The sequence below is a fragment of the Stenella coeruleoalba genome (assembly GCF_951394435.1).
Source record: "Stenella coeruleoalba genome assembly, chromosome: 7".
NCBI lineage: Eukaryota > Metazoa > Chordata > Mammalia > Artiodactyla > Delphinidae > Stenella > Stenella coeruleoalba.
The window spans coordinates 50,715,867-50,743,203 of NC_137153.1; the positions used below are offsets into that span (position 1 = coordinate 50,715,867).

A 27,337-nucleotide genomic window follows, 5' to 3' on the forward strand; every position below is an offset into this window, starting at 1 on the left:
ATGGGTAAAGTCTGTAAGCTAAACCATAGGCAAGTTTTATAAGTTTCTGGTGGTTATAAGGGTCAAACTACATGGCAAGAGGTACTCATGCTATATAGATGCAATGCAAATACTTCATGGAGAGATGCCAGAGTGACATATTGTATAAAGAAATAGAATATGTGATCAACCATAGTGAAGTAGAAACGAACCATGCAATTAGACAAAGGCAAATCCAGAATCTGAATGCTTATGGTACAGAGATGGTGATGGAGATGATCTCCTTTATATGGCTATAGGAGAGGAAATGCACTTCTAGAATATTTAAGGCTAGAATGACAAATTCATGGCCCTCGCTTGTCAGTATTAGTATGAGGCTAATGGAGGATTAAAAGGCGTGGTGGAGATAAGCACCCTGTAAATGAGAAAGTCTTGTTCAGGAAAAAGACATCCCCTGCAGGAGTAAAGTTCCAGCACCATGGATCATGCATCATTTTAAATTTATATATCATAGATGGATAGATGAAATTTTATTTCAAATCTGGGATTTGGGTAAGTCATGGAGATATCTCAGTAAGTGTTGATATAAGACTAGAATGACTAAGTTGTAGTTTATAAAACTCAAGAATTTCAGAGACATATATAAATTTTTAAGATTTTCTGAGATATATAAATAGTGCCTGGACATACTTAATCAAAAACATGCTCTTTGAATATAAACTTTAAATGTATTAATACAGAGCTACTCTTTTGCATTCTTTAAATATTTTTTTTCTATTGCAATCACTTCTATGTCTTAAATTTGACTGGGGGAACCATGCAATTACAAAGATGAGGATGCAAAGTTCCTGATGTTAGTACAAGTTATTTTCAGAGTCAAATTCGAGGAGAGAATAAATCTCTTAAATTTTACTCTGCAGTCTCAACATTAAAGTGATATACATGTCACACTTACTCAGTGCTTTTATTCAGGAAGTAAAAAAGGAAGCCAGCAAATGGCTCTGACATTGCCTACTCCTAAAAGTGTCTCAGTCCCTGCAGTGTATCTGTTAAGAGGTAAAATATACAAGTCCAGTCCATAAGGTTTAAGGATTTGATCTTTGAGGAAAAAGCAGAATAAAATATTGTTTGTGATTCTGCCTCTCTTAAAACATGCAACTATAAGGTCAAAATAGGCAAAATTAAGAAATAAAACTTGCTTCATTGAGAGGCAGGATTGTAGCAAGGGCTGAGGGAGATGGGACTTGCAATACAGATTTAGGGAGATATCTGCATAGAGGTGATAGTTGAAGGCATGAGTGACGATGAGAACTCCAAGGGTGAGATATGACAGAAATGGCCTTTGATTCTCAGACCAAGGAAGGGTGAGAAGCGAAGCACACAGATTCATAATGAAATACTGTAGCTGCTATTTTTCACAAGGGCAGGGGGCAGAGAAGGAGCTTCATTAGGCAGCTGATTTCCTCTTTATTCCTACTGCGACAGAATGCTGGGCTGATTCCCATTCTGATGATTGTTCTTACATCGCTTTTCAGCGACATCAGGCTCCTAAGTCACAGAAAGTGTGCACCAAACTCAGACATCCACAGAAATGTGGCGATAATGAACTAGGAGAGAAGGACAATGCCAAGCTACCTGCTAGAAGACTAGTGTCTGAAGCAAACCATACTACAAGACAATTTTGTTGTCTTTCATTCTTTCTTGCCATATGGCTAATATTTAGAATATTCTCTCTTTTTAAATCAAAAAGCCTTTTCAAAAGAATGGCTACAAGTTTCAACATTTTTAATTTTGTCTTTTCTCACTCATAACAATCTTCCCTTGAACTTGACCAAGAAAATTATCAGACATACAGAGCTTTTGTTTTGTCAAAACAGAAGTATCAGTGTATTTCTCTTGATGTTTTATAAATATAAATACATACATATATGTACACATACACGCATGCCTCCCTCCCTTCTTGCCAGGCTACCTTTCCCCACTACTAATGAATACTGAGCTAAATATCCTGACTTCTATAACCATTTACTATGGTTATAAATTTCAACATTTATTCATTCATTTAACAAATACTTTTGTGCCCAGCCCTGGCTGCACAGTAGCACCCTCTGGGGACCTTTCAGGGTTCTCAATGCCCACACACATCCCCTGGCAGTTACATTAGACCCTCTGGGTGGGGCCCAGGCATCAGCATTTTTAAAGAGCCCCAGTTGAGGCCAAGGTGAAGGAACTGAGGCCATGAAACTTGCTCAAGATCACAGAGCCAGGAGGTGGTAGAGGCCAGGAGAGATGCCACTCCAGGACAGGACTCCTCCCTGCAGCTTCATTCAGGCCTTCAAAGGGACACTGCTTAGTCACATCTCTCTGACCCACAGCTTCCACCCTGACCATGACCCCAGCCCCACCTCAGTGCCCTCCCCGCACCTCACACTCTCACTGCCTCGGCTCACAGCCCACCATGAGCTCCGCGCTCACAGGTAGTGGATCTGCCCCAGGGTTCTTTCTGCAGCCCCGTCCATTAATAAAATATAAATAAATAAATAAATAAATACTGTTGCGAGTCTGCATTGCTAGGTCCATGAAAAAAAGGCAGACAGTGCCCCTGCCCTCATGTAAACTCATTCTGGAGTTAACATTCAGAAAATACATCTTGCTCCTAATAACGGTATATTATGATAAAAAATAAATAAGAACAAAAAACAAAAAAGGAAGGGATGGAAAAGAAGGATAAAACAAAGTTTATTGGTTTTCTATGTGAGAAGAAAACAACAAAACATTCTTTAAAATTTTGCTACTGTTTCAGATCATTTTGTCTAGTTTAGCAGCGACATGTGATTACGTTTCTCTAATTCTCTAGTCCTCTAATCATATGTCTAATAACTTAGTAGACATACATCAACATGACCCTGAAAAATATGGCATGTTAACCCTATAATAGATCACACAGATTCAAAATGGCACTGGAAACATTAATCCTTCTTCCAACAAGTATTTGACTGTCTTCTATGTTGCAGGTATTCTTCTAGTTCTGGAGATTCAGCAGTGAATAGCACCCTGTCATCTTGAAGCATAAGGCTTGGTGTTTGACCTCAAAAGCCAGTCAATGACGCGTGGCAGAGATTGTCTTTAGGAGACTAGCAGAACCAGTATAAACAGTAGCCCCCTTAAGTGACATCACTTTCATCCCCTCCCTTTTTTCCCATACCTCCAGATACAAAAGAGTCATAGAATGCTAGAATTGAAACCTATGTTAGAGTTTTTCTAGATTATGTATTCTAATGCCTTTTATCTGAAGATGTGTGAATGAGGGCCAGAGGTTTTAATTAACATCCAAAGATTATTCAGCAGATTATGATAATGACAAAACATTAGAAAACTATTCCTTCTGTGTATGCATGTGTGTACACATGTGTGTGCTAAGGGAACAAAGACCATGTAACAAGTAACCCCCTCCACTTCCTTAAAAACTATTTTCTGCATTTTTCTCAGTAATAAACTTGCTATCTTACTGTTCAGAGGATTTCTCATTTATCACTAAATTCTCCTTTGAGCTCTCAGACTTAGAAAACATTGAAAACCCTGCAGAATTTTTTCATCTCTTGATGTCCCTTCCATAAAGTAATTAAGATAAATCATTTTCTCCCATATTTTCCATACCCAGAAAATGAGAATCAAATGTAATTTTTTTTTTGTTTGTTTTTTTGTTTTTGCGGTACGCGGGCCTCTCACTGTTGCGGCCTCTCCCATTGTGGAGCACAGGCTCCGACGCGCAGGCTCAGCAGCCATGGCTCACGGGCCCAGCCGCTCCGCGGCATGTGGGATCTTCCCGGCCCAGGGCACGAACCCGTGTCCCCTGAATCGGCAGGCGGACTCTCAACCACTGCGCCACCAGCGAAGCCCAAATGTAATTTTTTAAACTAAGTAAAAAACGCTTTGACTTTCTCTTTTATGATTACCTGTTTTTGATCCTCTGCAAAATACAAGGCAAACTTCCAACACAGACAAGTTAATGTTACATCCTAACTATATTTACCATAACTCAGTCATATTCATTAATACAAGGTAGTGAGAAGCTCTCACATTTAGTCTCAAACAACATGAGGTCATGAGCATATGAGGGAATCATGTACTACTGGTCATTAATCCTAATTTCAGAAATTATATTTGAAGATTTAATTCTTTCTTCCTATGTCTAGACAGGCAACCAGGAATAATCTTTTCAGCTTTAATTGCATTTACGCCTATGACTTCATAAAAGGGACAATTCTCGTCGCTATTTGCAAGAGAAAAAAAAAAGATCATACATAATCCTCATCATCACGTGATACTTGTCAGTAACCTCAATATCTGGGCCTCCATGGGAGACATCAAAGACATATAAAACAAATAAAAATTATACCCTTAATAAAAATCTATCCTTAATAAAAATCATAGTATTCATTAAGAAATTGTTGATTATCTGCTCTGATTACAAATGAGTGCAATGCAATTTTTCCCTCAAGCAGCTTAGCTTCTATTTAAAGATGGAAGGTGTATTACTCTGCTAGGGCTGCCATAACAAAATATCACAAATTGCATGGCTTAAACAATAGAAATTTATTTTCTCACAGTTCTGGAGGCTGAATTCCAAGATCAAGGGGTCATCAGGTTGGGGTTTTTCTTGAGGCCTCTCTCCTTGGCTTGCAGGTGGCCACCATCTCACTGTTTCCTTACAGTGTCTTTCTTCTGTGCACATGCATCCTTGGTGTCTCTCCATGTATCCAAATGTCCCTGTCTTACAGAGACACCAGTCAGACTGGATTAAGGCCCACCCTAAAGACCTCATTTTAACTTAACTACCTCTTCAAAGGCCCTGTCTCCAAACATAGTCACGTTCTGAGATACTAGCAGTTAGGACTTCAACATGTGAACAACACATGGCATTGTATATAAGTGTAATAAAACATAATATACTACAGTAACTCAAGAGAAGATGCTGTTAGTACACTGGTAAGGCTCTGCACCAGGTAACAGAGCAACTGGAAAGGAAGGGAAATAACATTTACTGATTATCCATTATGTGACAATATCTGTGTTACATACTTTTTTTTCCACGTATGCATTTCGTTTTAATAAATAGAGCATATTCATGGCTTAGATCTTAAATCATATTACAGACAAACACTTCTAGGCCCAAACAGCTAACAGCGAAGCTGCTACTGCTGGAAGGAATGCAGCCCCACATGCACTTGAAGTCCAAAGAGGAGTGACCTGACTCTAGAGGTCACCACACACCGCCCCTCTGTAGGCTGGACGCTGGACCAGTGGACAGCAGGAAACTCGAGGACACTCATGCACCCACCATTTGACCCCTCACCTTCGTGCTGCAGAACCAGCGGGAAGTTGTATTACTGTCAGATAAGCTAGAGGAAGGTTTCCTGATCATATTAAGCAAAGCTCTCCCATTGCTACCAATCAGCCAGGGGCGTTAGCTAAAAAAGGGTATCCACTGATAAATACAGAATATGAGAACAGCAAGGAGGATGCTATACAGGTCATCTTGTTTCTTCAAATGTCAGAAGTGTCCACATCACAGCAGTTGGTGGACACCACCTCCCGCAGGCATAGTCCAAAAACTTCCTGTTGGCGTTTGCACCAAACAAGGCTCCCCACACTTCTGGCATCATCTACTGGGTTATGAGGCCCAGCCAGCTTTTGAGAGTACTGGAAACCTTGATTTTGCAATCCCCATTATAGATCTCAACCTCGCCAGCTACTTCCTCAGGCAGGTAGGCCTCCTGATCAATCTGGACATCAACATCTCTTTCCGTGGCGATTTTGTACATAGGGATTGGCACTGCAGGCTTCACCAGAGGGAAATCTTATGTCCCGCAACGAACAATCATTCTGGGCTCCAATAACTAGTACAAACCCTGGAGGACCATTCCATCCAGCAGTACTTGGTACCTGGTTGTATATTTTACCCTTTGGCTGAGTCTATGCTTTGCTTCATTTAGTAGGTCTGTGATAAGATCATCCATCTCTCGCTCTGAGGACTTCGAGCTTCACTTGATTTATCAAATTGGACACCTGAATTTTCTTCTGTTGCTCAATCTGCTTTTCTTTCTTCTCATAGTATTCCATAGTCTTCAGTCTTTGGGTTTGCACAAGACAACCCTTCTCAATGTTGAACTCTTCCTCTGCCTTCACGTCTATTTCTTCTGCTTCCTCATTGGCTTCTTTTTCAATAAAAGCCATTGTGTGCTTAATCTGCTTCTGCACATCGGCATTGCTGAGAGCCATGGCGCTAGTGACGCAAAGAGGCGGGCCACTGGCTGGAGCTCAGGTCTGATACGGGCAGCTGGCAACCAGGAGAGGAAAACTGGCGTGGCCTCAGGCCTCCTCTGTTTTGTTGTGCTACATACTTAACATGTGCTATCATGTGTAAAGCCTGTGGAAATCACAATCCAACCAGTTATCGCCATTTTATAAATGAGGAAACTGAGGCTCCAAGAGAGGAAAAGACTTCCCTAGGTAATGAAGCTGGAAGATGGTGGACCCATTTTAAGAATTTAGGTGTGTCATCGATGCTTACCTGCCTTCCACAAGAATATAATTCCTCCCTGCTGTTAGGCCTGGTTCTGCTACTCACTAGTTTTTCTTGGACACCTCACTTACCTGAACTGGAATTCAACTTCCTAATCAATAAACTAAGAAGTGTCTTCATCCACTGTTTTCATAATTTCTTATTATATTGTAAAGTATTATAACCCATTATATGCACTTTGGAAATTAGGAAAAAAATGGAAAAAACTAAATGCAATATGCCCCTCTAATAAAACCACCATAAATCTTTTGGTAAGATTGCCTTCTGGTCCCATCCTCCTAAACATAGGTAGGTAGAGTTTCCTTCTTGCATCACTTCATTTCTGAAGAAAAGCAAGTGGTCATCTCATTATGAGACTCAGATCAGATTAGCAAAATAGAAGAACAAGAGAGACAAAAAGAAAAATGACATTCTACGAACCCCTTCCTCTTAGTTATTTAGAAGGTTTCTTTGTCTGTGGATGCCTATCCATGAGGCAGGACTGACCTGTGTCACTTACACATAAACACACACATACACACACACCAGCTTTATGAAAAAACAAACTGAATGGATTCTAAGGGCCAAGAGGAAAGCCTAGCCATGAGGGAACAGCCAAAGGGTAAAGACAAAGGGACATTAAGGGAGGGGGAGAAGAGAGCAGCGGGAACAGAATAGACTCCTTGATCTCCCTCCAAATGAACTCATAATGAACCTAAAAATGACTTGAGGCAAAAAGCAAAGAACAGTATTGCACCATTCTCTGGCCAATGTGTGTGCATTTGATCATTTAAGACTTTCCAGCAATGGACTGTATACCCTTCCAAAAATTAAGGGCATGACAGACTGGTTATATAATGTATCTTAGAGACTAGGAATAGATATATACATATACAGCAAACATACAAGTATATATACAAGTTTGTGACTTGCCTCTGCTTTTGTCATTTAGCAACTCATAGGCATATTTAATATAATTATATAGTCTTCATAACCTTGATTTTAATGCCTGCATAATGTCCAATTGAATAAGTATACCAACCAGTTTACTTAGTCATTATTCTATTTTTAGACCTTTGAATATTTCCACCTTGTAGCTGTGTACTCAGTGAGGCAGTCTATAATTTTTAAGAGAGAAAAATATCCTATAAAAGTTGTTAGGACTTCCTTGGTGAACATATCAGTTATCTTAGAGAGAACCTCGGTTTGGGGAGGGTAAAATGAGTGACACTTCAGTTTACAACATAAAGCAGCAAGCAACCAACCCAAGAATATTGCAGATTTTTAAAAATGTATGAGTTTCTAGGATTTAAAATACAAGTAATTGCTGGAATTAGGCAGCACTTCTCTCCCACAAAGCCAGGTGCTCTAAAACTTTATGTAGGAGCAACAAGCCTTTTAAAAGAAGAATCTCACTTTGTCCCAGCTTACCCTTCCCCCTCCCTGTGTCCTCAAGTCCATTCTCTAGTAGGTCTGCGTCTTTATTCCCATCCTGCCTCTAGGTTCTTCATGACCTTTTTTTTTTTTTTTTAAGATTCCATATATATGTGTTAGCATACGGTATTTGTTTTTCTCTTTCTGACTTACTTCACTCTATATGACAGACTCTAGGTCCATCCACCTCACTACAAATAACTCAATTTCGTTTCTTTTTATGGCAAAGTGAGAGAGTGGCATATACATATATACACTACCAAATCTAAAACCGATAGCTAGTAGGAAGCAGCCGCATAGCACAGGGATATCAGCTCAGTGCTTTGCAACCACTTAGAGGGGTGGGATAGGAAGGGTGGGAAGGAGATGCAAGAGGCAGGAGATATGGGGATATATGTATACATATAGCTGATTCACCTTGTTATAAAGCAGAAACTAACACACCATTGTAAAGCAATTATACTCAAATAAAGATGTTAAAAAAAAAGAAGAATCTATTCCCTAGGAAGTTTAATGTTAATGGAATCTGCCTTCACGGGAAAGTATAGATGTCCCAAGAGAAAATCTCCTAGAAAAAAAATGTGATACTTTGTACTAGCGAACGAGGCCAACCTCAGGCTCTAGAATATTGCAGGGAAGGGCTGGTTCTGCAGTGTTTGGCTGATACTGGCACAGCAACTATAATGTGCCTTGAGAATAACAGCTGGGTATATGCGCTGAATGAGCCGGTCACTAAGAATTGTAACATCTGGGAACCAATATCTACTTTGATGTGAAGCAAACACATTATAGGAAGAAGTGTCTTCCCTCCCTGCACACGAAGAAACAATTGCCAAATCGGCAACAGCTGGGTTCCTTGTTTGTCATGATGATTCCAGCAGTGTTCAATGTCGTGATTTTGGACTTCGTATTTTCAGAAGTAACTCCGTATCACAGTGACAGCAGTATCAGCCACAGAGAACAGGTCCTTTGATGAGGTAAACAGATTTTTTACAGGTCTTTTTCAGTGAAGTTATAATAACAAATATTTTGGACTAAATAAATATTCCTGGAGACCTTGAACTTAACTTGAGAGAGGAAGTCTGGGAAGAGAGGGCAGCACAGCAGCTAAGGTTCATTGGATGTGAATGTTTACAGGAAATTTGACCTTATTTTGTACTCTTAAACAGGTAAAGCAGGACGCAGCAGCTTCACTCTTAAAAATGGCAATGCAACGAGCATCTTCCAAAACAGTCTGCCTAATGTTTTTTAATTTGCCTTCATGATAAATTCCCAGAAGCTGACAAAACTAAATTACTGTCATTTCTAGGTGTATAAAAAAAATGTAAAGCCAACTAAGTTGTAAAGCTGGTACATGCCAAGATTCAAAGAAAGAGAACCACTGAGTTAGAGAATAAGAAGAAGCATGCCTTCATAGAAAATGGGAAGCCTGAATATAGATAATAATGGAAGATTTAGAGTACAGTGTATGGAAATGGTGAAAATGTCACATCTCACTAGAACATTCATTCATTCATACAAGTAATTAGCACTATTACATGCCAGCAATTGTTCGAGGTACTGGGGGGACAACGAATCATGCTGATTTCAAATAATTAAAAAGTTGGCAAACAAAGAGAACTGCAATTAGTGTGTTCACTGGTCTTTCCTCTTGCAGGAAAATATATATACATATATATTTTATATATACAAAATCTTATTTAGAGAAGCAAGAAGAACTACAATCGTGCAGCCTGTGGAACAAAAACCACATTCACAGAAAGATAGACAAGATGAAAAGCCAGAGGCTATGTACGAGATGAAGGAACAAGATAAAACCCCAGAAAAACAACTAAATGAAGTGGAGATAGGCAACATTCCAGAAAAAGAATTCAGAATAATGATAGTGAAGATGATCCAGGACCTCAGTAAAAGAATGGAGGCAAAGATCGAGAAGATACAAGAAATGTTTAACAAAGACCTAGAAGAATTAAAGAACAAACAGAGATGAACAATACGGTAACTGAAATGAAAAACTACACTAGAAGGAATCAATAGCAGAATAACTGAGGCAGAAGAACGGATAAGTGACCTGGAAGACAGAATGGTGGAATTAACTGCTGTAGAACAGAATAAAGAAAAAAGAATGAAAAGAAACGAAGACAGCCTAAGAGACCTCTGGGACAACATTAAACACAACAACAATCGTATTATAGGGATACCAGAAGGAGAAGAAAGAGAGAAAGGACCAGAGAAAATATATAAAGAGATTATAGTCGAAAACTTCCCTAACATGGGAACGGAAATAGCCACCCAAGTCCAGGAAATGCAGAGTTCCATACAGGATAAACCCAAGGAGAAAAACACCAAGACACACAGTAATCAAACTGGCAAAAATTAAAGACAAAGAAAAATTATTGAAAGCAGTAAGGGGAAAATGACAACATACAAGGGAACTCCCATAAGGTTAACAGGTGATTTCTCAGCAGAAACTCTATAAGCCAGAAGGGACTGGAATGATATACTTAAAGTGATGAAAGGGAAGAACCTACAACCAAGATTACTCTATCCAGCAAAGATCTTATTCACATTCGATGGAGAAATCAAAAGCTTTACAGACAAGCAAAAGCTAAGAGAATTCAGCACCACCAAACCAGCTCTACAACAAATGCTAAAGGAACTTAAGTGGCAAACACAAGAGAAGAAAAGGACCTACAAAAACAAACCCAAAACAATTAAGAAAATGGTCATAGGAACATACATATCAATAATTACCTTAAACGTGAATGGATTAAATGCTTCCACTAAAAGACACAGGCTCGCTGAATGGATAAGAAAACAAGACCCATATGTATGCTGACTACAAGAGACCCACTTCAGACCTAGGGACACATACAGACTGAAAGTGAAGGGATGGAAAAAGATATTCCATGCAAATGGAAATCAAAAGAAAGCTGGAGTAGCAATACTCATATCAGATAAAAGAGACTTTATAATAAAGAATGTTACAAGAGACAAGGAAGGACACTACATAATGATCAATCCAAGAAAAAGATATAACAATTATAAATATATATGCACCCAACACAGGAGCACCTGAACACATAAGGCAACTGCTAACAGCTATAAAAGAGGAAATCAATAGTAACACAGTAATAGTGAGGGACTTTAACACCTCACTTACACCAATGGACAGATAATCCAAAATGAAAATAAATAAGGAAACAAAAGCTTTAAATGACACAATAGACTAGATAGATTTAATTGATATTTATAGGACAGTCCATCCAAAAACAGCAGATTACACTTTCTTCTCAAGTGCACACAGAACATTCTCCAGGATAGACCACATCTTGGGTCACAAATCAAGCCTCAGTAAATTTAAGAAAAGTGAAATCATATCAAGCATCTTTTTTGACCACAACACTATGAGATTAGAAATGAATTACAGGGAAAAAAACGTAAAAAACACAAACACATGGAGGCTAAACAATACGTTACTAAATAACCAAGAGATCACTAAAGACATCAAAGAGGAAACTAAAAAATAACTAGAGACAAATGACAATGAAAACACGACAATCCAAAACCTATGGGATGCAGCAAAAGCAGTTCTAAGCGGGGAGTTTACAGGTATACAAGCATACCTTAAGAAACAAGAAAAATCTCAAATAAACAATCTAACCTTACACCTAAGGAACTAGAGAAGAAGAACAAGCAAAACCCAAAGTTAGCAGAAGGAAAGAAATCATAAAGATCAGAGCAGTAATAAATGAAATAGAAACAAAGAAAACAATAGCAAAGATCAATAAAAGTAAAAGCTGGTTCTTTGAGATGATAAACAAAATTCGTAAATTCATTAGCCGGACTCATCAAGAAAATGAGGGAGAGGACTCAAATCAATAAAATTAGAAATGAAAAAGGAGATATTACAACAGACACTGCAGAAATACAAAGCACCCTAAGAGACAACTACAAGCAACTCTATGCCAATAAAATGGACAACCTGGAAGAAATGGACAAATTCTTAGAAAGGTATAACCTTCCAAGACTGAACCAGGAAGAAATAGAAAATATGAACAGACCAATCACAAGTAATGAAATTGAAACTGAGATTAAAAATCTTCCAACAGGGCTTCCCTGGTGGCGCAGTGGTGGAGAGTCCACCTGCCGATGCAGGGGACACAGGTTCGTGCCCCAATCCAGGAAGATCTCACATGCCGCGGAGTGGCTGGGCCCGTGAGCCATGGCCGCTGAGCCTGCACGTCCGGAGCCTGTGCTCCACAACGGGAGAGGCCACAACAGTGAGAGGCCCGCCTACCGAAAAAAAAAAAAAAATCTTCCAACAAACAAAAGTCCAGGACCAGATGGCTTCACAGGTGAATTCTATCAAACATTTAGAGAACAGATAACACCCATCCTTCTCAAACTCTTCCAAAAAATTGCAGAGGAAGGAACACTCCCAAACTCATTCTATTAGGCCACCATCACCCTGATACCAAAATCAGACAAAGATACTACAAAAAAAGAAAATTACAGACCAATATCACTGATTAATATAGATGCAAAAATCCTCAACAAAATACTAGCAAACAGTATCCAACAACACATTAAAAGGATCATGCACCATGATCAAGTGGGATTTATCCCAGGGATGCAAGGATTAGCCAATATATGCAAATCAATCAATGTGAAACACCATATTAACGCATAATGAAGAATAAAAACCATATGATCGTCTCAATAGATGCAGAAAAAGCTTTTGACAAAATTCAACACCCATTTATGATAAAAACTCTCCAGAAAGTGGGCACAGAGGGAACCTACCTCAACATAATAAAGGCCATATATGAGAAACCCACAGCAAACATCATTCTCAATGCTGAAAAACTGAAAGCATTTCCTCTAAGATCAGGAACAAGACAAGGATGTCCATTCTCACCACTATTTTTCAACATAGTTTGGGAAGTCCTAGCCATGTCAATCAGAGAAGAAAAAGAAATAAAAGGAATACAAATTGGAAAAGAGGAAGTAAAACTGTCACTGTTTACAGATGACATGATAGTATGCATAAAGAATCCTAAAGATGCCACCAGAAAACTACTAGAGCTAATCAATGAATTTGGTAAAGCTGTAGGATACAAAATTAATGCACAGAAATCTCTTGCATTCTTATACACTAATGATGGAAAATCCAAAAGAGAAATTAAGGAAACACTCCCATTTACCATTGCAACATACCTAGGAATAAACCTACCTAGGGAGACCAAAGGTAGGTTTGCAGAAAACTATAAGGCACTGATGAAAGAAATTAAAGATTATACCAACAGATGGAGAGATATACCATGTTCTTGGATTGGAAGAATCAATATTGTGAAAATGACTATACTACCCAAAGCAATCTACAGATTCAATGCAATCCCTATCAAATTACCAATGGCATTTTTTACAGAACTAGAAGAAAAAATATTAAAATTTGTATGGATACACAAAAGACCCCGAACAGCCAAAGCAGTCTTGAGGGAAAAAAAACGGAGCAGGAGGAATCAGACTCCCTGACTTCAGACTATCACAAAGCTACAGTAATCAAGACAATATGGTACTGGCATGAAAACAGAAACACAGATCAATGGAACAAGATAAAAAGCCCAGAGATATACCCACTCACCTATGGTCAACTAATCTATGACAAAGGAGGCAAGGATATACAGTGGAGGAAAGACAGTCTCTTCAATAAGTGGTGCTGGGAAAACTGGACAGCTACATGTAAAAGAATGAAATTAGAACACTCCCTAACACCATACACAAAAATAAACTCAAAATGGATTAAAGACCTAAATGTAAGACTGGACACTATAAAACTCTTAGAAGAAAACATAGGAAGAACACTCTTTGACATAAATCAGAGCAAGATCTTTTTTGATCCACCTCTTAGAGTAATGGAAATAAAAACAAAAATAAACAAATGGGACCTAATGAAACTTAAAAGCTCTTGCACAGCAAAGGAAACCATAAACAAGACGAAAAGACAACTCTCAGAATGGGAGAAGATATTTGCAAAGGAATCAACGGACAAAGAATTAATCTCAAAAATATATAAACAGCTCATGCAGCTCAATGTTAAAGAAACAAACAACCCAATCCAAAAATGGGCAGAAGACCTAAATAGACATTTCTCCAAAGAAGACATACAGATTGCAAGAAGCACATGAAAAGTTGCTCAACATCACTAATTATTAGAGAAATGCAAATCAAAACTACTATGAGGTATCAACTCACACCAGTTAGAATGGGCATCATCAGAAAATCTACAAACAACAAATGCTGGAAAGGGTGTGGAGAAAAGGGAACCCTCTTGTACTGTTGATGGGAATGTAATTTGATACAGCCACTATGGGGAACAGTATGGAGGGTCCTTAAATAACTAAAAATAGAATTACCCACTACTGGGCATATACCCAGAGAAAACCATAATTCAAAAAGACACATCCACCCCAATGTTCATTGCAGCACTATTTACAATAGCCAGGTCATGGAAGCATCCTAAATGCCCATCGACAGACGAATGGATAAAGAAGGTGTGGTACATATATACAATGGAATATTACTCAGCCATAAAAAGGAACGAAATTGGGTCATTTGTTGAGACGTGGATGGATCTAGAGACTGTCATACAGAGTAAAGTAAGTCAGAAAGAGAAAAACAAATATCATATATTAACGCATGTATGTGGAACCTAGAAAATGGTACAGATGAACCGGTTTGCAGGGCAGAAGTTGAGACACAGATGTAGAGAACAAACGTATGGACACCAAGGGGGGAAAGCTGTGGGGGGTGGGGATGGTGGTGTGCTGAATTGGGTGATTGGGATTGACATGTATAAACTGATGTGTATAAAATTGATGACTAATAAGAACCTGGTTTATAAAAAATAAAATAAAATTCAAAAACAAATCTTATTTATATATGGAATTTAGAGGGGCTTAAATCAAACCAGACTTCATTCATTTGTTCATCTAATCATTCAACATTTACTCTGGACCCTCATGGGCCAGGCACTCTGCCCAGTGCTGGAGACCAAGAGAGAAATGACAAAGTTCCTTTCTGCACCATCTAGAGAAACATATATTATTTGTGTAAAAGTATAAACAAATATTTAGTTGATATATTTCATAGTGGGCTCATAAACTCACAAATTTCTACAGACTGTGACACTTTAAAATTTCTCTTTTTATCCAAAAAATTAATAGTTCTTTTATAGTTTAAACTTCTACATAAAGTTGTTGGATTAACATTTTTTTCCCTTGGCATCCAGCCTTCTAGGATTATCATTTGAATACACTGTTAGCCAAAAAATTGATCAATATGAACAAACTGCCTGAAGGCAGCTTTGAGACGCACTTGTTATCAACCTATATTAGTTGACCCTGAAAGGTAAGACCAACATCCTGACCTTTCTCATTTTAGTATCCAGATGATTAAATATGTTTTGTATTATTTAATGTGGTTATCTAAAGCATTAAGAAAACCCCAAGTCAAAAGAATAGCTAAACAGATTAGGTAGCTTCAAATTATCAGTTGACTTCTTCCTCCAGAAATTACAAAAGCAACCACCATTCCATCTGTATTTTGAAAAAAAGCATTTCTTTACCCGCACATTTAGGCACAAATCCTAGACAGGATTTAGTATGCTGTACCCTGTCACTGCCAGGCTATGTTGGCCCAAAGGAAAAGATGACAGTGGTTCAGAGAAGATGAAACCATCACATCAAGCCAAAGGACCGCTTTATAACACTACTGCTTATTAAGTTGATCAGAATGTACCACCCAGTATTTCTCAGGCAGTCTAACTTATTCAAACCCAACTCATCTATCACAGGAAAACAGGGCAAAATCTCCACTTATTTTTCTCCTTTCTGACAGCCATAAAGTCAATAATAGTCTCTTTATAAACTTTATTTTGTCTCTGAAGCTCCTATTTTAAAAAACCAAAGGGCTTACCTAGAATTTTCTCCAGCTTGTGTAATTTAATAAATGCCTAAGGTCAAGCACCAAGTTTTCTTTATTTCAATTACCCTCAACGTGCATGGCGCAGAGCAGGTGCTCAATGACTGTTTAATTGATTTATATAGCTTAAAAATATCTGTATTGGTGATTGAATTTGCCTGTTATATGCAGATTTTTATCACATCTAGGGAGATACCTGACCTAAAGTAATCGATTCCTGAAGGTCACCTGAACTGATTCACATCTTAATACAAGTTGTTTCATGTTTAAGATACGTTTTTTGAACACCTTTTAAGTAATCTATGAGTCTCAACAATGAAAACGTTCTAGAATTGTTTGTAACATACCTTTTTCGGTAAGCGGGCCTCTCACTGTTGTGGCCTCTCCCGTTGCGGAGCAGAGGCTCCAGACGCGCAGGCTCACCAGCCATGGCTCACGGGCCCAGCCGCTCCGCGGCATGTGGGATCTTCCCGGACCGGGGCACGAACCCGTGTCCCCTGCATCGGCAGGCAGACTCTCAACCACTGCGCACCAGGGAAGCCCTGTGACATATCTTTTACTCTAAATTAGTGAACCACCCATCTAAGACAATGCATCTATCCATTTCATTTACCTCCCTTCTGAAAGAGTTGACCAATGCTATAATCCTTACTATTCATGTCAGTTGAGGAACAAAAGGTCATTTACCCAAAAATTTGCTGAGATTAAAAATAACTTAGGTACAGGGTCAAAACAATAGCAGACCCCTGATGCGCAAGTTATTGCTTTTCAATAATAAGCCCAAATCCTCCCCCACATCACTCTCAGGGAGTACTATAAATATTAGGGATTTATCACAAGCATAATGTTTAGGGGATTGCCACCAGGTTCTAGAGAATGGTACATTCATTATCCTCTAAAAATATTTTCATTGCTATGATCAGAATGAATTAAGAAGTAAACCCACTGGAAGAATTACAATTATTCACTTCTTCTGTACCAGTGTTGGAAATGAATCTCACTTTTCCTGGCAATTTTATTACATGTTAATTTACCTGTGTTGCATTAAGTGACAAGCATTCTGGAAGGCCAGCAGAAAAGCAGAATGGCCTGGCCTATCTCTTGGAGGCTCCTATCACTCTGATTGGAAAAATTACTAATTCAGTGCTTCAAATATATTATTTAGCATAAAAGTAGAGCTATAAGTAGTAGTGAAAAACACTTATTTATAAGCATATTATAGGTAGTTCCATGACCTGCACTTTACTTCATAATAAAATCTTTGATTCTAAAGTAGTGATGTTCTCAAGGCTACAACTAGAAGAAAGTGACTTATTAACATGATTTTAGATACTGAAAGAGAAAGAACAACATATAGTTGTAACAGGAAAGACATTCTGCTGTCTAGTCATCTTACATCTTACACATTGTTTTCATAGATTTCAAAAGTTTCCCGTATTTTTTTTTTTTGTGGTACGCGGGCCTCTCACTGTTGTGGCCTCTCCCGTTGTGGAGCACAGGCTCCGGACGCGCAGGCTCAGCGGCCATGGCTCACGGGCCCAGCCGCTCCGCGGCATGTGGGATCTTCCCGGACCGGGGCACGAACCCGTGTCCCCTGCATCGGCAGGCGGACTCTCAACCACTGCGCCACCAGGGAAGCCCTTCCCGTATTTTAAGAGTGAATAATTTCAACTTTGACACAGAGTGTGACTAATACTTTGTCGCCACTAGAATTTATTTTAGGGTATCTTCCAATCTTTCCCACCCCAGTACACACAGATGTGCAAAAAATATATTTACCTACGCTTCTACTACTTTAGAATATTAGCTCAGGAAGTCACATCCCCAAATTGGTAAAGCCCAGGTGACTGTCTCCTTTTAGAATGCATCTAATTTCAATGTGAGTATAAATTAATTACCTTCCTCCTCCAATTGACACAGGCCAATTTGTACTGAGAGGTAAGGGTGCAAGGCAGAAAGTGTGATCAATAGCCTGTTATACAGGGCCACAGGAAATCTGATCCCCAGAGGGCTCAGAAAGCCAAAGAGGGCAAGAAGTTAATGGGGGCAAGATAGCAAATCTACACTATAATTTAATTTGCAAGCTGAAAAACTGTGACTATTTTGCCAAGAAGCCTTTTATCCCACTTTCTCCAATAGCAGAAATCTGTGATTACCAGTCTTTCATCCAATATGAATTGGGCACACATATAGAACAGAGAAATAAAACCTAAGGGAGATTTTATTTTAATTTGACAAATATTTTTTTGAATTTAATAAAATAACTTATTGTTCCAGAAATGTACTGGTTGCATAAGAATCAAAGTATAATTTTATTCAAAAATGATCATATCAGAGCCACATCTAGTAATTAGATCAACCTAGACTCAACCAAGATTCATTCAAATATTTAGCACATGGCCATATTTACTGGTCACTATTCTTACTGCCAGGGATGCAGAGATTTAAGATAAAAGAGATTGCCTAAGCAATCAGTAAACATACAGTTTAGAGAGGAAGACAAGTCAAAAAGATTATAAATAATATACTATGTGCCTCTCTAAATTTGTAATACTTATAATTGTATCACCTATTTCATCATAAGAATTACATGAGATAATCCATAGAAATTATTTAGCAAAACTTCTGGCACATAGTAATTTAAATAAATATTAGCATCAGATGATGATGTAAACTATGGTGATGATGACGATGATGATAATGATATGGTGATGCCACCATCCCAAGAATATATGGGAACAATGAGGACACAGAATGGAGATTAGGAAAGGATTTTTAAAAGAAAAGCTTTCCTGGGCTTCCGGGAATATGGTGGAAGAATAAGACGCAGAGATCACCTTCCTCCCCACAGATACACCAGAAATACATCTACACGTGGAACAACTCCTACAGAACACCTACTGAACGCTGGCAGAAGACCACAGAACTCCCAAAAGGCAAGAAACCCCACACGTACCTGGGTACGGCAAAAGAAAAAATAAACAGAGACAAAAGAATAGGGATGATACCTGCACCGCTGGGAGGGAGCTGTGAAGGAGGAAAGGATTCCACACACTAGGAAGCCCCTTCGCGGGCGGAGACTGCGGGTGGCAGAGGGGGAAAGCTTCGAAGCCGCGGAGGAGAGCACAGCAACAGGGGTGCAGAGGGCAAAGCGGAGAGATTCCCGCACAGAGGGTCAGTGCCGACCAGCACTCACCAGCCTGAGAGGCTTGTCTGGTCACCCGCCGGGGCGGGTGGGGCTGGGAGCTGAGGCTCAGGCTTCGGTCGGAGCGCAGGGAGAGGAAAGGGGTTGGCGGTGTGAACACAGCCTGCAGGGGGTTAGTGCGCCACGGCTAGCCGGGAGGGAGTCCAGGGAAAAGTCTGAACCTAACGAAGTGGCAAGAGACTTTTTCTTCCCTCTTTGTTTCCTGGTGCGGGAGGAGAGGGGATTAAGAAAGCTGTTTAAAGAAGCTCCAGAGAAGGGCGCGAGCCGCGGCTAAAAGCACGGACCCCAGAGACGAGCATGAGACGCTAAGGCTGCTGCTGCTGCCACCAAGAAGCCTGTGTGCGAGCACAGCTCACTCTCCACACCCTGCTTCCTAGGAGCCTGTGCAGCCCGCCACTGCCAGGGTCCCGTGATCCAGGGACAACTTCCCCGGGAGAATGCACGCCGGCCTCTGCCGCCGCAGGCCCACCCCTCACTCCGAGCGGCTCACTCCCCCCGGCCTGAGTGAGCCAGAGCCCCCGAATCAGTGGCTCCTTTAACCCCGTCCTCTCTGAGCGAGGAACAGACTCCCTCCGGCGACCTACACGCAGAGGCAGGGCCAAATCCAAAGCTGAACCCCGGGAGCTGTGCGAACAAAGAAGAGAAAGGGAAATCTCTCCCAGCAGCCTCAGGAGCAGCGGATTAAAGTTCTACAATCAACTTGATGTACCCTGGATCTGTGGAATACCTGAATAGACAACGAATCATCCCAAATTAAGGAGGTGGACTTTGAGAGCAAGATTTATGATTTTTTCTGCTTTTCCTCTTTTTGTAAGTGTGTATGTGTATGCTTCTGTGTGAGATTTTGTCTGTACAGCTTTGCTTCCACCATTTGTCCTAAGGCTCTATCCATCGGTTTTTTTTTTCTAAATATTTTTTATTTTAATAACTTTATTATATTTTATCTTATTTTATATTACTTTATCTTCTTTTTTTCCTTCCTTCCCTCCCTCCTTCCTTCCTTCCTCCCTCCCTCCCTCCTTTCTTTCTTTCCTTCTTCTTCTACTAATACTTACTTTCTACTTTTTCTCCCTTTTATTCTGAGCCATGTGGAGGAAAGGCTCTTGGCGCTGCAGCCAGGAGTCAGTGCTGTGCCTCTGAGGTGGGAGAGCAAACTTCAGGACACTGATCCACAAGAGACCTCCCAACTCCACATAATATCAAACAGCGAAAATCTCCCAGAGATCTCCATCTCAACACCAGCACCCAGCTTCACTCAACGACCAGCAAGCTACAGTGCTGGACATCCTATGCCAAACAACTAGCAAGACAGGAACACAACCTCACCCATTAGCAGAGAGGCTGCCTAAAATCATAATAAGTCCACAGACACCCTAAAACACACCACCAGACGTGGACCTGCCCACCAGAGAGGCAAGATCCAGCCTCATCCACCAGAACACAGGCACTAGTCCCCTCCACCAGGAAGCCTACACAACCCACTGAACCAACCTTAGCCACTGGGGACAGACACCAAAAACAACAGGAACTACGAACCTGCAGCCTGCAAAAAGGAGACCCCAAACACAGTAAGATAAGCAAAATGAGAAGACAGAAAAACACACAGCAGATGAAGGAGCAAGATGAAAACCCACAAGACCTAACAAATGAAGAGGAAATAGGCAGTCTACCTGAAAAAGAATTCAGAATAATGATAGTAAAGATGATCCAAAATCTTGGAAATAGAATAGAGAAAATGCAAGAAACATTTAACAAGGACCTAGAAGAACTAAAGATGAAACAAACAATGATGAACAACACAATAAATGAAATTAAAAATACTCTAGGGCTTCCCTGGTGGCACAGTGGTTAAGAATCCACCTGCCAATGCAGGGGACACAGGTCGAGCCCTGGTTCAGGAGGATCCCACATGCCGCGAAGCAACTAAGACCGTGTGCCACACCTACTGAGCCTGCGCTCTAGAGCCCGCGAGCCACAACTACTGAAGCCCGTGTGCCACAACTACGGAAGCCCACACACCTAGAGCCTGTGCTCCGCAACAAGAGAAGCCACCGCAATGAGGAGCCTGCGCCCCGCAACGAAGAGTAGCCCCTGCTCACCACAACTAGACAAAGCCCACGTGCAACAGCGAAGACCCAAGGGAGCCAAAAATTAAATAAATGAATAAATAAATAAATTTATAAAATAAAATAAAAATACTCTATATGGGATCAATAGCAGAATAACTGAGGCAGAAGAACGGATAAGTGACCTGGAAGATAATATAGTGGAAATAACTACTGCAGAGCAGAATAAAGAAAAAAGAATGAAAAGAATGGAGGACAGTCTCAGAGACCTCTGGGACAACATTAAACACACCAACATTCGAATTATAGGGGTTCCAGAAGAAGAAGAGAAAAAGAAAGGGACTGAGAAAATATTTGAAGAGATTATAGTTGAAAACTTCGCTAATATGGGAAAGGAAATAGTTAATCAAGTCCAGGAAGCACAGAGAGTCCCATACAGGATAAATCCAAGGAGAAATACGCCAAGACACATATTAATCAAACTGTCAAAAATTAAATACAAAGAAAACATATTAAAAGCAGCAAGGGAAAAACAACAAATAACACACAAGGGAATCTCCATAAGGTTAACAGCTGATCTTTCACAGAAACTCTGCAAGCCAGAAGGGACTGGCAGGACATATTTAAAGTGATGAAGGAGAGAAACCTGCAACCAAGATTACTCTACCCAGCAAGGATCTCATTCAGATTTGATGGAGAAATTAAAACCTTTACAGACAAGCAAAAGCTGAGAGAGTTCAGCACCACCAAACCAGCTTTACAACAACTGCTAAAGGAACTTCTCTAGGCAAGAAACACAAGAGAAGGAAAAGACCTACAATAACAAACCCGAAACAATTAAGAAAATGGGAATAGGAACATACATATCGATAATTGCCTTAAATGTAAATGGACTAAATGCTCCCACCAAAAGACACAGATCGGCTGAATGGATACAAAAACAAGACCCATATATTTGCTATCTACAAGAGACCTACTTCAGACCTAGAGACACATACAGACAGAAAGTAAGGGGATGGAAAAAGATATTTCACACAAATGGAAACCAAAAGAAAGCTGGAGTAGCAATTCTCATATGAGACAAAATAGACTTTAAAATAAAGACTATTACAACAGACAAAGAAGGACACTACATAATGATCAAGGGATCGATCCAAGAAGATATAACAATTGTAAATATTTATGCACCCAACATACGAGCACCTCAATACATAAGGCAAATACTAACAGCCATAAAAGGGGAAATCGACAGTAACATGTTCATAGTATGGGATTTTAACACCCCACTTTCACCAATGGACAGATCATCCAAAATGAAAATAAATAAGGAAACACAAGCTTTAAATGATACATTAAACAAGATGGACTTAATTGATATTTATAGGACATTCCATCCAAAAACAACATAATACACATTTTTCTCAAGTGCTCATGGAACATTCTCCAGGATAGATCATATCTTGGGTCACAAATCAAGCCTTGGTAAATTTAGGAAAATTGAAACTGTATCAGGTATCTTTTCCGACCACAACGCTATGAGACTAGATATCAATTACAGGAAAAGATCTGTAAAAAATACAAACACATGGAGGCTAAACAATACACTACTTAATAACGAAGTGATCACTGAAGAAATCAAAGAGGAAATTAAAAAATACCTAGAAACAAATGACAATGGAGACACGATGACCCAAAATCTATGAAATGCAGCAAAAGCAGTTCTAAGAGGGAAGTTTATAGCAATACAATCCTACCTTAAGAAACAGGAAACATCTCGAATAAACAACCTAACCTTGCACCTAAAGCAATTAGAGAAAGAAGAACAAAAAAACCCCAAAGTTAGCAGAAGGAAAGAAATCATAAAAACCAGATCAGAAATAAATGAAAAAGAAATGAAGGAAACGATAGCAAAGATAAATAAAACTGAAAGCTGGTTCTTTGAGAAGATAAACAAAATTGATAAACCATTGGCCAGACTCATCAAGAAAAAAAGGGAGAAGACTCAAATCAATAGAATTAGAAATGAAAAAGGAGAAGTAACAACTGACACTGCAGAAATACAAAAGATCATGAGAGATTACTACAAGCAACTCTATGCCAATAAAATGGACAACCTGGAAGAAATGGACAAATTCTTAGAAATGCAGAACCTGCCGAGACTGAACCAGGAAGAAATAGAAAATATGAACAGACCAATCACAAACACTGAAATTGAAACTGTGACTAAAAATCTTCCAACAAACAAAAGCCCAGGACCAGATGGCTTCACAGGCAAATTCTATCAAACATTTAGAGAAGAGCTAACACCTATCCTTCTCAAACTCTTCCAAAATATAGCAGAGGGAGGAACACTCCCAAACTCATTCTACGAGGCCACCATCACTCTGATACCAAAACCAGACAAGGATGTCACAAAGAAAGAAAACTACATACAGGCCAATATCACTGATGAACATAGATGCAAAAATCCTCAACAAAATACTAGCAAACAGAATCCAACAGCACATTAAAAGGATCATACACCATGATCAAGTGGGGTTTATTCCAGGAATGCAAGGATTCTTCAACATACGCAAATCAATCAACGTGATACACCATATTAACAAATTGAAGGAGAAAAACCATATGATCATCTCAATAGATGCAGAGAAAGCTTTCGACAAAACTCAACACCCATTTATGATAAAAACCCTCCAGAAGTAGGCATAGAGGGAACTTTCCTCAACATAATAAAGGCCATATATGACAAACCCACAGCCAACATTGTCCTCAATGGTGAAAAACTGAAACCATTTCCACTAAGATCAGGAACAAGACAAGGTTGCCCACTCTCACCACTATTATTCAACATAGTTTTGGAACTTTTAGCCAGCAATCAGAGAAGAAAAGGGAATAAAAGGAATACAAATCGGAAAAGAAGAAGTAAAGCTGTCACTGTTTGCAGATGACATGATACTATACATAGAGAATCCTAAAGATGCTACCAGAAAACTCCTAGAGCTAATCAATGAATTTGGTAAAGTAGCAGGATACAAAATTAATGCACAGAAATCTCTGGCATTCCTATACACTAATGATGAAAAATCTGAAAGTGAAATCAAGAAAACACTCCCATTTACCATTGCAACAAAAAGAATAAAACATCTAGGAATAAACCTACCTAAGGAGACAATGACCTGTATGCAAAAATTATAAGAGACTGATGAAAGCAATTAGAGATGATACAAATAGATGGAGAGATATACCATGTTCTTGGACTGGAAGAATCAACGTTGTGAAAATGACTCTACTACCCAAAGCAATCTACAGATTCAGTGCAATCCCTATCAAACTACCACTGGCATTTTTCACAGAACTAGAACAAAAAATTTCACAATTTGTATGGAAACACAAAAGACCCCGAATAGCCAAAGCAATCTTGAGAACGAAAAATGGAGCTGAAGGAATCAGGCTGCCTGACTTCAGACTATACTACAAAGCTACAGTAATCAAGAGAGTATGGTACTGGCACAAAAACAGAAAGATAGATCAATGGAACAGGATAGAAAGCCCAGAGATAAACCCACGCACATATGGTCACCTTATCTTTGATAAAGGAGGCAGGAACGTACAGTGGAGAAAGGACAGCCTCTTCAGTAAGTGGTGCTGGGAATACTGGACAGGTACATGTAAAAGTATGAGATTAGATCACTCCCTAACACCATACACAAAAATAAGCTCAAAATGGATTAAAGACCTAAATGTAAGGCCAGAAACTATCAAACTCTTAGAGGAAAACATAAGCAGAACACTCTATGACATAAATCACAGCAAGATCCTTTTTGATCCACCTCCTGGAGAAATAGAAATAAAAACAAAAATAAAAAAATGGGACCTAATGAAACTTCAAATCTTTTGCACAGCAAAGGAGACCACAAACAAGACCAAAAGACAACCCTCAGCATGGGAGAAAATATTTGCAAATGAAGAAACTGACAAAGGATTAATCTCCAAAATTTATAAGCAGCTCATGCAGCTCAATAACAAAAAAACAAACAACCCAATCCAAAAATGGGCAGAAGACCTAAATAGACATTTCTCCAAAGAAGGTATGCAGACTGCCAACAAACACATGAAAGAATTTTCAACATCATTAATCATTAGAGAAATGCACATCCAAACTACAATGAGATATCCTCTCACACCAGTCAGAATGGCCATCATCAAAAAATCTAGGAACAATAAATGCTGGAGAGGGTGTAGAGAAAAGAAAACCCTCTTGCACTGTTGGTGGGAATGTAAATTGACACAGCCACTGTGGAGAACAGTATGGAGGTTCCTTAAAAAACTACAAATAGAACTACCATATGACCCAGCAATCCCACTACTGGGCATATACCCTGAGGAAACCATAATTCAAAAAGAGTCATGTACCAAAATGTTCATTGCAGCTCTATTTACAATAGCCAGGACATGGAAGCAACCTAAATGTCCATCATCGGATGAATGGATAAAGAAGATGTGGCACATATATACAATGGAATATTACTGAGCCATAAAAAGAAACGAAATTGATATATCTGTATGAGGTGGATGGACCTAGAGTCTGTCATACAGAGTGAAGTAAGTCAGAAAGAGAAAAACAAATATCATATGCTAACACATATATGTGGAATCTAAGAAAAAAAAAAAAGGTCATGAAGAACCTAGGGGTAAGATGGGAATAAAGACACAGACCTACTAGAGAATGGACTTGAGGATATGGGGAGGGGGAAGGGTAAGCTGTGTCAAAGTGAGAGAGAGGCATGGACATATATACACTACCAAACTTAAGGCAGATAGCTAGTGGGAAGCAGCCGCATAGCACAGGGAGATCAGCTGGGTGCTTTGTGACCACCTGGAGGGGTGAGATAGGAAGGGTGGGAGGGAGGGAGACGCAAGAGGGAAGAGGTATGGGAACATATGTCTATGTATAACTGATTCACTTTGTTATAAAGCAGAAACTAACACACCATTGTAAAGCAATTATACTCCAATAAAGATGTAAAAAAAAAAAAAGCTTTTCTGTTAGAGGTATAAATCTGAGCTAAATTTTTAAAGATTGATAATAAACATAAGCCAATAACAAAGAGTTAGGGAAGAGATAGAAATGTCCTAGGCAGATAAGATAGAAGCATCAATGCTTTTACTCCCTACCCTGAGCAGTTTAGGATCCCTTCTGAGTCTTGGAGCAGCCCTGAACCAGACATCTAGCATCTGAATCCTCTCAAATGTGATGCTCAGGGAAATCCCCAGACACCTTGAGAGACCCATGTATCTGGACACAGTATCCAATTTACGTGTGTCCTTAGATTTTCATCCTCTTCATTCTGATGAGAACCTCTTGCATGATCAATTTAATAATGTCAAATTGACCAATATTATGCTTTGTTTGGTATTTCCTATTCACATGAAATCTATTTGTCCTGGTATTTAAAAATATAAAGCTGTCTTTTCCTATTTAAAGTAAATATCATTAAAGTCTTACCTGTAGTACATATTGCTTTATTCTTTACTTTTTCAGAACATAGGTTCTTCAGTATATTGTTAAATGAACCTGTATTAATTTATTCTGCCATCCCTTATTCTTTATGTATGCCTAGAACATACTAGATACTGTGTTCCACGTATTTCTAAAAGTTGCTACATATAATGGGAGAAACATGGTATTTTCCCCCATACAGCTTGACATAACAATTCCATTTCTAGGATCTATCCTACAGAAATACACATGAGTACAAAGATATAGTTTAGATAGATAGAAGGGAAGAAGGGAGGGAGGAGGGAGAGAGAGAACAGGATTTTAGGGGAATAAATAAGGAGACTATGGATATAGATGTTCATTGCAGCATTTTTTGAAATGTAGAAAAATTATAAACAGCCTATATATGGTAATGGTTACATAAATTATGGTTAATTCATACTAGACTGATAGGTAGCTCTTAAAATAAATAGGGTAGACTGAAGTGCAGTAACATGAGAAGGTCTATAAGGCATATTAAGTGATGTAATTACATAACAATGAAGCTAATCACATACACACACAGATATTTAAATGGTAAATGCACAGGAAAAGCTTTCAGA

At 39.2% G+C, this 27,337-nt stretch overlaps 1 long non-coding RNA gene and 1 pseudogene across 4 annotated transcripts in view; both read right to left on the bottom strand.

Moving 5' to 3' along the window:
* Positions 1-27,337, bottom strand: part of LOC307188544 — a 273,241-nt gene that overhangs the window by 117,439 nt on the left and 128,465 nt on the right. The window contains exon 1 of one of the 3 annotated variants that reach the window (XR_013828982.1): positions 4,588-4,690. The exons of the other annotated variants lie outside the window; for them this stretch is intronic. This is a non-coding gene — a long non-coding RNA (uncharacterized lncRNA). Of the gene's footprint in view, positions 1-4,587; positions 4,691-27,337 lie in introns of those variants that run through there. 3 annotated transcript variants of the gene reach the window in all.
* LOC307189329 (V-type proton ATPase subunit E 1-like) lies at positions 5,417-6,370 on the bottom strand (annotated as a pseudogene). The gene has a single exon. The product of its transcript is annotated as a V-type proton ATPase subunit E 1-like (transcript).